At 43.2% G+C, this 12500-nt stretch overlaps 1 protein-coding gene across 2 annotated transcripts in view; it reads left to right on the plus strand.

Moving 5' to 3' along the window:
* Positions 1-2414: 2414 nt before the first annotated feature.
* The window catches only part of ADGRG2 (adhesion G protein-coupled receptor G2), a 55668-nt gene continuing 45582 nt past the window's right edge, over positions 2415-12500 (plus strand). For both annotated transcript variants that reach the window (XM_072335837.1, XM_072335830.1), the window contains exon 1: positions 2415-2540. The gene's annotated coding sequence lies outside the window, so the exon portion shown is untranslated. The remainder of the gene's footprint in view (positions 2541-12500) is intronic.

Here is a 12500-nt window from a genome sequence, read left to right on the forward strand (position 1 = left end):
TTCAGGCACCTACATTCAAGCACTTAACTCTTCAAGAATCCTACGTTCGCAGCAAAATTGAAAAGGGAAACAGAGATCACCTCTCCCACCATCTCTCCCCTCTCTTTCAAACTGACAACTTTTTTTTTCTACTGTCTGAGACATAAATTACATCACTACAACAAGTCCCATTTGGTTACACAAATCATAACCATGATGTGTAACAGTAATGGCTGATGTGTTACTAGGAAACGTATATACGCACACATAAATAGAGACAGAGAGGATTTTTTAAAAACAAACCAAAACAAAGCATCCCAAACCAACGCGAAGGCATGAAATGAGACTCTGGTCATGCTGGATATAATGGGAATTTAGCCACTTACTTTGTTGGAGTCACTGTTGAGGTTTCTACATTTAATCCTCTTAACTAGAAGAAATGTGATAAATACAATAAATAAATAAAATGCTTGAACTGTCAGAAGCTTGAAATCCAGCATCTCGTTACATGTCCAAACAAGGATACGTAGACAAACTCCTATTAGTACCGGTTTATTGTATCCTCATCTCCACTTTCAAGCTAGTTACCTTTTGATGAGCAAACTTCTGGAGAGTCTCTCAGCTCCAGGAGCTTTATTCAGCACTATCCAAGACATAATTAATGTGATCATTTTGCTTGGAGACAGAAGATCTGCTTGCTTCCCTTCATGGGAGTATCATTCTCTCAAACCTGTACATGTCCCTTGCTGTTCCTACTAAGCCAATGTACACTGCTGTATGAGACTATAATAAAGGAGGCATTGAGCAATTTGAATGAAGAGAGGGTTGTTGTTTGGTTTGGTGGTTTTTTGGGCTTAGTCATGACAAACTAATGGGAACAAAATGCTGTTCATCATTCAGTTTTCTGTACCTGTGTCTCAGACCTGCCACAGACAACAGTTTCTTAGGAAGAGCACAGGAGTTTGCCTTTGGCTTGTGGGAATTAACTTCATTACTTGTTCTCGGTTCCTAGGTCATTACCAACTAATTCCATTTGGTTCCTCTGCAAGCACGTTACTGGACACTACCCACTTTTATGTAATATATGGTTTAAATAAGATACTTCAGGTGTAAATCAAGTAGGGCTTTTGCCTTTTATAAGCCACACAGTATTTTCTCATGCTAAACAAACAGGATCTGAGAGAAAAATATATTTTGAGGAAATTCCTCTGCCTGCAGTTACATTTCAGTGCTTAAAACTTCATCATCTGGTTGATTTTTATTTAAAAGAATGTGTCATTTGTCACGGGAGTAGGACAGAGGCAGGCTTCCATTTATCTGTACATGGGTAATTATTCACAGAACAGGCAATACAGTGAGCTTACTAAACCTGCCCTGCCGATGCGTAATGTGCCTTAAGGGTGAGTTGGGCTTCAGTTTCTGCGCTCATTCAAGCATTCAGCCTTTCTGTTGAAACACTGCTAACCTGTGTAGAGCAGAATGTGGATGTGTCAAAAGAGCACTGATGTAGAACCACTATTTATCCTCTTTTTTATTGATTTTGGAAGCCCACCTCAGAAATGAGGGACACATAATCCTCCGTCACTTCATAAAGAGGTATAGGCTAGGAAGGGGATCATACAATCACAGAATCACAAAGGATGGAGAAGACCACTAAGATTAACAAGCCAAACTGTCAAACTATCACCACCACGTCCACACAGAATGGTAAGGGAAGCACAATCTATGGTTCATTCAGCATTCAAAGAAGATATCTCTGAGCATCCTGATGTGGCTGTAGGCATCCCTGCTCATTGCAGGGAAATGGCCTTTAAGGCTCCATTCCAACTCAAACCATTCTATGATTCTATGAAAACAGTCTTACAGTGAGAGTAGTTGGACACTGGAACAGTGTGCCCAGAGGTGGTGTGGAGTCGGCATTCTTAGATGCAGAACTGCGAGGGCAGTCTGGGGCAACGTGCTGGAGTCACCCTGCTCCAACAGGGAGGCAGAGGGGTCAGTCTTGTGAGGCCCCTTCCAACCTCAGAAGCAGTTCCTAAAAACTTCGGTGTGTTAAGCAACTGAAAAAAAAAAAAAAAAAAAAAAAAAGAAAAAAAAAGAAAAAAAGAAAGAAACCGTTGGAAATGCTGCCTTTTCTCAGCGTGCCTCATTCATCTCAGACAAGTTAACGAGAGGAAAGTCACACCTTTCTCTCTTCCCCCGTCCCGCCTTGAATTCGCTGTGTGGAACTGCGGAGCGCCCCGGGATCCCCCTGGAGCCGCGCTGTTCCGCTCGCAGCCCGCCGCCCTCACACACTGCGAGCCGCGCGCCCCACAGCCGCACGCGGGACTCCGCCGGAGACAACGCCCGCACCCGCGGGGCCACCGCTGCCGGGCCCGCCTTGCCGAGGGGCTCCCGGCTCCCTCCCTCCCTCTCGCACCTCCCTAGCCTGCCTCCGCCCCCCGGTCGCGGCCCGGGGCCGCTCCAGCTGCCGGGGGCGGTGGCCGCGCCTCCAGCACCGAGTGCCGAGCGGGCGGCGGCTTCGCGCGGGACGGGACGGGCGGTCGGTCCCCCGGGGCCAGGTGAGCGGCGCTCGGCTCGGGGCGGAGGGCTGCGCGGGGCGAGGAGGGAGCGGCAGAGCGGCGGCTGCGAAGGTGGCGGCTGTGCCGTGCCGCCAGGCTCAGGCTGAGGTGCGCGGCTCTTCGGGGGCTGGCTGTCCGGCCGAGCTTTTGCCTTGGCGCTCCCTCCCTCCGCTTTCCCCTGGGGACTGAGGGCGGAGAGGTCCCTCGGAGTGCTGCCCGCCCTGTTGGAAGGGGTGAGCGACGGGGTGCGAGTCGCGACCGCCGCCCTCTTCTGCAGCCCAGCCCGGCCGAGGACAGAGCCCGTCTGCCAGCGAGGGGCCGTTAGGGCGCGGGGGACGGCGCCCACACGTTGTCCCGAGGGTAGTGGCTCGGCCCGGAGCGGACCCTTCCTGCCGGCAGGTGCCCGATCCGCGGTGCCGGCGGGGTGCGGCTGCGGTTCGGGCTGGTCAGCGGGGATAGAGGTCAGTAACACGTTTCAGTCGGAGAAAACTGAGTAATTCTGTTTGACTCGTCAGCACGATTTGAATGTGGTGTCTGCTAGAACCGAGGGTGGCTGGCCGGGACGGTGAGGGGTCAGAAGCGTCTGTGGGGCACAGCCGGTGTTGTGAGCTGGTTGGGGATTTTTGGTCGTTTGCACTGAGTGAGGAGTGGTCTGGGTGCTGGAAGCGACCTTGAGTACTGTCTGCATTGATTTTTGCTTTGGTTTTGTTACTCATTGTTGGTATTTGTGACAGTGCTGACCTGTGTTGCTATTCCTGATCATCTTGCATTAATTTATGTGAATATGCCGAAACATGTTTGTAAACTCAGTCAGCTGCCATCCAGCAAGTTAACAGTGTGGCTGTGCAAGCCTGCGCTGACTTTGGCTTCAGCGGGATGAGTGGGAGTCACACCGGAGGCATGGTGGAACCAGCTTCAGTAAAGGCCAAACTGAAGTTTACAACCCTTGGCATGCAGATTGAAGTGTTAGGCTGTCCCACAGTAAGCTGCTTGGCTCCTGAGCTCTGTCACTTGTGCTGCTTGCCTTTGTTCAGAATGCATTTCATCCTTTTGCTTGCATAGCCTAACGGTGTGCATCGTCATTAGGAGGCACTTGTTCAACCTTTCCTGTTCTTAAGCTTTCATCTTATTCCTTTGTGCATTCCTTCCTAAAAATGGAAAGCATCCTTCTGGAAATGTTCTTCATGTGGGTGAAATAAGCAGGGTTTTGTCCCCTAATATTGCTTTAGGTAATTATGTAGATCAGATAGCATTCGTGAGCATGTTTGTTTGTTTGTTTGTTTTTCCCTTTATGTCATTCAAAATTTCACATTAAACTTGTGTTTCTAAACACATCAGCAGAAACTGGCTGCAATTGTAGCCAGCTGGAGAGAAATCAAGGACTGAATTCCCACTCTCAAGCTAATCTCTCAAATTGTAGTGAGTGCAATGAGTGCTTTAAGACAGGTAGTCCACTAATAATGGTAAAATATTGGCAGGCTCAAGAAAGGTTTGGACATGATAAGGGATTCACAACTGTTAAACTTAGACAGCTTTTAATGTATAGCACGATCAGTGGCCTTCATAACTAGTGTGGTGTTAAAGGTGCTCACTGCACAAATTAGGGATTTTGTATTTCCAGTGGAATACTAGATTAGGCCACAGTCAAGATGGCTCACACAGTTATTCTCACTGACTTCAAGAGAAGAATTGGCATAGATGAGGTATGCTGTGTTTGTCCTGAGATGTGAGCTTTCTGATAAATGGTAGGTTTAGTAGTTTCATTGTATGCCGGTGCAGTTAAAAGCTCTGTTGTTCTCTCAGATGTGTGGAATTTTTAGACTATTATTATTTTTTTAGGACAGTTCAGCTGGAAGGAACCTTCAGAGACTACCAGGTCCAACTCCTGACCATGTCAGGACTAACCAGAAGTTAGAGTGTGTTACTGAGGGCTTTGTATAAATACTCCGTGAACACTGCCAGGCACGGGGCATCAACTGCCTCTCTAGGAAGCCTCTTCCAGTGTCTGAGCACCCTCATAGTAAAGAAAACTTTCCTAATGTCCAGTCTGACCCTTTCCTGGCAGCTCTGTGCTGTTCCCCTTCTGCTGTGAGTTCCTGGGAGCAGAGCCCAGCACCTCACTCTGCATCCCTTCATCAGAGCGCAGTGAGGTACCTCTTGGCCTCCTCTTCCCAATGCCTTCAGCCTCTCCTCACAGAACATGCCTTCAGCCCTGTTACCAGCTTTGGTGCCTCCTTTGGTTGTCTCCATGGACTTTAACATCCTTTTTGTATTTTGGAGCCTAGAGCTGCTCACAATACTTAATGCAAGGCCACACCAACAGTATCATCATCTCTTTAGACCGGCTGGCTCTGCTGTGTGTGCCCCTTGAGTGCCAGGACACACTGCTGGCTCTGGTTGATTAATAAAAGAGCAGTTGTTGCAGAGCACTAGTAGGTGCTTCTCATCTTGTGAGCAAGAAGAGCCAAGTGAATCATTTCATGTCTATCAGATAGCTGCTCATGTTTATGGGAGTATTATTCTTTCCAGTGCTACCTTCTTGGTGGAACTGTAGTTTGGAAAGGTTCTATACTTGCTGTGTGAAAAGATAGGGTTATGTAAATTAAACAGGACTCAACTGACTGTCTTTGATTTCTTTTGTGCCAAAATATTCTTTGAAATTTATTGTTGTCCTGGGTAGATAAAGGATCCTTTGTAATTGCCATCAAGTCCATGACAAAGAGAAAAAGGAAAAAAAAAAAGCATCTTACCTTTGGCCCTGCATGAGTCACCTGGATTTGTCTCCAGCTGTGAGTTGAACACCTCGTATACCACAGGTGCACATGCTGGGAGCATTGCTTACATCACATTCATGTGATGTAAAAAACTTCAGGGCAGTCTCATTGCAGGTACTTTGTTGTGGAACCAACACAAGATTTTAGAAGTGTATCTAGCAGCTGAAGGCCTCAGCCTTTTCTGTTTGTGTGAGCATTGTAGCCATGAAATCACATTCCTGTCTGATGTACCGGCTTTCTTTTAGCTAGTACCATATTAAATCAGTGCATTTTGTTCTTCCATTCTCGGTTCTGTTCTGCTGGCTTCTGTAATACTGCATTCTCAATACATTGCAGAGAAAAAACTGTAGCTTGTAACACGATTTACTTACTTTTGTTTGTTTTAAAGGAAAACTATAGAAAGTCAGTTCTACTAGATGAGGCAACGTGCGGAAAAGAAATAGTTTATGGAGTTCTCCAGACTACTTAAAGTATTTTTTAACTCCATTAAATTTAGAGAAAATAGTTAGAATTTATCACATTATTCTTGTTTCCTCAAACTTGCACCAGTACCTCACTTGATGCCGTAGATGCCAAAAAAAGAACAGGCACTCACAATTTAAGCATTACGTTTGTTCTCAGTTGTGATGTTCTTTAAAGGAGTCATTCAGAACTTGAGGCCTAAAAGATACATCAGTATGTTTGCCAGAAGCTATCACACTTGACAAGTTCTAAAGCATTTAGAAACAGTACAGCTGGCAGGAAAATGAGTGACGAGAGTGTGCTGCTGATGGAAACGTTACTGTGCATGTGTTACCAAAACCAACCTCGTTTTACTGACACTTCAGTGTTTTAAAAGTTCTCTTGGAGATCTCTTTGATATTCTTTGGAGAATAAATTACTACGTCTCTTTTCCTGGATTTATTAGACTTCTGGGAATGCCTGGTAGTGATTGTTGCCAAATTCCACATTTATTTTCTGACTTTGCAACCAGACTTTGAGTATCCTTGTTTCTTTTGCACCAAATTAATTATGGTTGTAAGTTGACTGAATGGTTTTCTGTTAATACACCGTAATACATCAGGTTTTGGAGTCGAGGGGACTTTGTTCCTTTATGATTTATGCACAGCGCAGTCCAAGTACTCATATAACTTGAATTTAAAAGCGTGTTTTTTTCTTACCTATCTTGCAGCAAGTTAGCATTGTGGTTAGGGTGCTTTATTTGTAAGGAAGGCTTTGTTGCAGAAACGGCAACAGCAAAATAGGCCATGTGGAGTGTATTTGTGCAGAGCGAATTTTCAGATCTGATACGTGAGGGCTGAAAACAGAAATAGCGCTAGTGTAAGTTCAGGGAGTTTGTCCTTGAAATGGTGTCTTCTCCTTTCTACCATGCTCCATAGACATCATAGGCATTGTACCCTCTGGAGGTGCAGTGCTAAAATAAGACTAAAACATTGTTCTGGCATAACCTCATTTACTAGAATGGCTTAAGAGAGGAGCAGAAAGTATTTACTCCATATAAAAACAGAAGTGCCAAAGGTGCTGTGGTTCCTTGTGCTGCACAGAGTACTGATGCTGTATTCATTACCAGACCTGTAACCTGGGTTGGGTTCTGGAAGATGGGTTGCTTCGGTGTATCTGTCTATCAAAAATGATAAGCTTTATTTCTTTGATGCTAATGGCATGTTTGGCCATTGAGCTATTGATTAAAGCAGCCTGTGCTTCTTTAAAAGAAAAAACAAAAACCGACCAAACAAAAATAAATCAAAACCAACCCACCTTCACCAAATGTTGTACTCCATAGCTTCCAAGGGATTCTTAACAGCTGCAGTGGAAAGATCCAAGAGACCCGCTATGTCCATAAAGTAAAGCTTAGGATGAAATCAGTGTCATTTCTTTGTTAGACTTTCTTGGACGTGATGCTGTTGTGCAAGCCAATGGAGTATGCGATAGTATGGGATGGAGAGTGGGGAAGGTGGGCCTGTGAACTGAGCAGAAAGGACTGTTTCATTTCTTTCCCCCACTTATAGTAAGATATAGGAAACTTTCAAGTTTTATTTTCCAAAAGTAGGAAAATTAAAAGCATGAGCGGAGCAATCACTTCTCTGTCATTCCAGGCTTTTTTTTTTTTTTTCTTCTTCCCTATTAAACTGTATCTCAGCACACAGTTTTTAACCCATTTCCAGTTTTCTCCTTCATCCCTTTGAGGAGTGGAGGAAGCAAATGGCTGTTTGATGCTGAGCTGCCTCGTGGGTTAAGCCATAGCAGTCCTTTTGGGAGAGCTGAGGTTGTTCAGCATAGCGAAGAGAAGGCTCTGAGGAGACGTGGTACAACCTTTCAGTATCTAAAGGGGTAGCTATAATAAAAAAGGGGGCAGACTCTTTAGCAGCTTCTGCTGTGACTGGCCAAGGGGAAGAGGATTCAAAGTAGAAGAGGGGAGATTTCAATTGGATGTAAGGAAAACGTTTTTCAGGTAATGGTAGTGAGGCACTGGCACAGGTTGCCCAGAGAGGTGGTGGATGCCCTGTCCCTGGAGACACTCAAGGTCAGGCTGGGTGGGCTCTGAGCACCCTGACAGAGCTGTGGGTATTTCTGTTCACCGCAGGGGAGTTGGACTAGATGGCCTTGAAAGGTCCCTTCCAGCTCAATTCTATGATTCATTCCATTACTTCAGTAGCTGCTGATTGCAATGTTGATTTTTTTTCTGTGCTCATTGCTCTTGTTCTCAGAGTTGTTTTATAGAACCATTACATGCTCTGTATGGTCCTTTTGTGCTGTTCACCATCTGTGGAGGCTGGATCAAGGTTACCATTTTGCTGTACTGTGAAACACTGGTTTATGATACGATAAAATTGTCAGTCATCAGACAAATCTGGTATTGGTACTCAGCATTGCCGTCACCTTCATACTTTAGGAACCATGTCTAGGAAACTATAATTAGAATCTTTACCTTTTCTTTTCAGGTTGGCAATGTGTTGACCCTTTTCCTTACTTCTTCACCCTCTCCTTCTCTTCCAGGATAGTAAAAATACCCCGTAAGGATTTTGAACATGCTTCCTTGGGATGTTAAAACAATCATGTTCCTATTGCTGCACCTCCTGAACATGTTTCAGGTTTTGTTTAAAGTTAAACGGCTATTTAAGAATACCACTGAGAGATCTGCCTGGAGGCTGGATAGCTGTGAGTGGCAGGAAGTGTGGGAGGATATTGGTGTGCACCTAGAACAGTGGGCACATCCAGTGCTTAGAGACTTTGCCCCTGGGATCCCAAACAACTGGTAAAATATTTGAAAAAGGTATGCTGTTACCGTGGTAATTCCTAAGAGGTCCAAACCACTACAAAGCACAGGGCCTTGGTCTGTTGAGCCACACTGTACGTTGCTCCAGTCAGGCCCTGCATCTGAACTTGTGAACCAACCCATGCCGGTATCTGCTATATGCAAAAGGAAATGATATGAACGTCCACTTGTTTATTAAGGGAGGAAACTCCTACTAAGAAGGGGAAGGAGGAAGAAGAGGACAAGTCAAGCAGGCTATGAACCTGTATGGGAAGACCCCATTGGATTTCAAACCCTTAAACACTCAGCCATTGTGTTAGCAAATCAGCTTACGCTTGTATGCAAATCTAAGGATGAGATCTGTAAATGTAACTGAGGGCAGTTCTTGGCTGAAGCAGCCTTATAAATACGTTTATTGTAAAACGAAATTTAAACATCTCGTTTTAAAAGTGCCAGTGTTGTGCAAACTGAATTGAGTCTTAGGCAAAGACTAAGAATGAATTCCTCCAAGCATTTTTCTTCTCATTTATTTCTGTTGAGAGTTGAAAGTTTTCCAGAGGACTATTGTCTAGCCAGGTGGCTTGCTGTGCTCTGTAAGCCAATATGAAAAAGATTAAATACCTTTGAAAGTGGTAAAGATTAACGTCAAGGGGACTTACTTGATGGATCCTTTAGTTGATGTTACCATCACAGCTTCTACTTGAAGTGATTGGATTTCATGGAACTCTGTGAGTCTGATTCTACAGCCTTTGATAAGTAAGGAAAAGAATTAATGAAAGCCAAGCTATTATCAGACAATAATAATCCTATTACCGTCTTCTGGAAAAATACATTAAAAAAACCCCAAGCACATAGTAGACCATTTTAAATTCAGTGGTGTGCTCTTAAGTTGGTAGATGCTATATGTGCCAAAATTCACAGTGACATAAGACTTTCCAACATAGCGTCCTCCCTATTACATCTCACTTGCTTCAGCCAAAATTTAAAAATAACATAGAAACTTTACTACAGTTTCGTTCCAGTCTGGGACGGGGTTGATGGAAGAAGTCAGTAGTTTTCTGTTTCTGAAAGTAATCCAGAGCACTAAGAAACTCTCATACCTGAGCAATTTGGCTCTTTACTGTCGTTTTTCACTTGGTAAGGATTTGAATAATGAGGACTGTCAGAATCAACAGCCAGAATCTTACCATTCATCACTACTGTCCTCCTCAACAGTAAACTCCATAAATCTGGAAATATATATTTTAAAATCCAAGATCTGACTCTGAAAGCTTCAAGGACTACAGATGGAATAAATGGGATTTGAACAAAACAGTGTGAAGCACAGCAGTAGACAGCACGGTCAGAAGTTAATGACTGATTGCTTACAGTTGGGGTTTCCAACAAACTTTTTGTTACCAGCAGCTCATGCACTGGCTGTGAGAATCAGCTGTGGCTAAAATTAAGGATGAGGAAAATGATTGCCAGTAAACAGACATGTTCAACAAGCACTGTGAAACTTGAGTGTACTTTTCAAAGGGGGATGTAACCAAGTATAGTACAGCGCAGGCAGCTGTATTTAAGGGTTGATTTTATTATTATTATTAATTTATTTATTTATATTGTGGCTTTCAGGATAGTAAAAATGTGTCTTCTGTAATAAAAGGCTTAAGATGGGCAAGGTACCTTGATGTGAGTTTACACAGGGAACGCAGTCCAGACTTCTCCCACAGCATGTTGAGTGGGGCTGCAACAAGCAGACACCCTTGGGGCGGGTTGCAGAGGCATGGATCCCTTCTCTTCTGCATTCCAAGTGCATTTGCAACACAAGCCCAATTTCCTGTGGTTCTTCTAAGTCCACTGAAGTGCTTGGAAAATATCAACTACAAGTAATGCTATTTATCTTTCAGAGGTGAAAAGCTGGGTACGGTGGAGTAAAGAAGGTGAAACCCTTATGGACCTTGGTTTTTAACTATTTTCTTTGGGTAACACTTAAAGACTCTTTTGCCTGCCCTTCTGCGGTAGGTTGCCCTGTCACAGTGTTTGTTTGGATCAAGCTGTTAGATCTTCTGTGGAAACTCTGCTACCTCAGCAGGTGAAAGTCCCATTGTGTGGAAGGACAACTCCATTGTTGCAAAATAGCATGAAATAATCTAGTTAATATTAATGATAAGAATGCGGACTTGTCATTATCTAAGTAATAATGATAGTATAGACATTAGGATCTACTTCCTTAATAGAGTGTAAACAGAATTGTTGTGAAATGAGAGAAACGGTAATATTGCATACCTAATGTTTGTTTTTTAATTGTAATTTTCAGTAGATGCTGGAACAAATGCTGAGCTAGCGTACATCTTGAAGGTCTTCCAAAAAGTCAACTGAGTTGTGATCGTGTTGGGATTTCCTTTGTATGCTTATTTACTTTCCTGCTCTCTGTTTTTTATTGCGTCCCATGAGACCATTAATCTGCATTTGTAACTGAATAGCTTTGGAGTTCTTGATATCACTGTATTCTGTCAACAAGAAACCTTGCCTCTATCCTGAAACTGAATGCAGAGGATGTGGAAGCATTCCAGATCAGATTTTTATGTGACACAAAGCAAGCAGTTTGCTTCAGCATTTACCAGCAACAATTGCTAAGCTTTTGGGTTCTGCTGAGGTTTTTGGGGCTCAGTCTCATTCATATGTCAGCTCTTCATTTCTAGGCAGTAGAGGCAAGAACTGCTGAAATGTAGTTTGCTGTCTAGCAGCATTACTATGAATGTATGGTTTCCCATACCAAAAAGAGATTTCCCCATAGATTGAAGGAATAGATGTGCAGCTTGGCTTTGCTTGGGAGTGACCTAATTTGAGATGGGAATGGGAAGTGTGAGTAATCAGAGAAAGGAAACACAGCTTTTGGATGTGCATTTCTTTTGACACCATGAAGTTATATTGTAGGTGGACCATCCTTGAAGTTGTCAGTCAAAAACACTTCAAACCTACCAGTGTTATGCATGGCAATTTTTGTTATCAAGTTCTTAGAATAATTAGTGTAATTTCTTAATGTACTGGCTGAAAAGCTTTATTATTAGATGCAGCTGTCATTCATGATCTTGCCACAGCTTGATTGCTATTTCCTTGGAGTATTCTGGTTTCAAGCATGCATCCAGCATCTGCAAAGTGGAAACTGTGTGTGTCAGCATCTAGGTCAGTCTTCTTCAATCCAATCAGTATGATCATATTTTTGCCAGAAATACCATATACTGTGTAACTGTTGGAAACGATGGCTGGCAGTAACATGGGGCTGTTCTAATTTTCAGAAAACCTTTCCTTTGTTTTCTGTATTACAGTCATATGTGCATAATTTATTTGCATGCATGTTTAATCAATTTGCAAAGTGGTGTTTACTTAGCAACTTCACTCATTTACATGTCTGCCAGTGTGTTCCCTTAGTGCTTACTTGGAGGGTTCACCCCCATAGTAACCATTTTATTCTAATAAATATTTATATTAATGTGACTGCTGGCAAATATTTATGTTAGCCTTCACCTCTAGCAAGAATTTATAACCCTCAGGAGTGAACATTCAACAGTTCCTGTAAAGAAAAAACCTACTGCAGCTTGATGCAACATGTACAGAAATACAGGAAAGTTTGCAGGTAGCATGATTCCCAGCTTCTCTCAGTGCTAATCAAGTACAAATATACCAGGTTTGTGACGGCCATGTTAAACTTCTGTGGTTGTGCAGGATGCTGTGGTCTTCCATAAGGCAGACACATAAAAGATACGTACAATAATACATAAAGTTTACTGCTTTGTGTTTATTTCAAGTCAGTTACAGAATTGCTAATAAATATGTGTCTGTAAAATTCTTTATTAAAGACCTACTGCATGCAAAAAGCACATTAATGTTTTATTTAACAGCTCTTTAGGCATGCAAAATATCCATAAGATATACACTTTTTTTTCC

This window comes from Excalfactoria chinensis, chromosome 1 (genome assembly GCF_039878825.1).
Source record: "Excalfactoria chinensis isolate bCotChi1 chromosome 1, bCotChi1.hap2, whole genome shotgun sequence".
In the NCBI taxonomy this organism is placed as follows: domain Eukaryota; kingdom Metazoa; phylum Chordata; class Aves; order Galliformes; family Phasianidae; genus Excalfactoria; species Excalfactoria chinensis.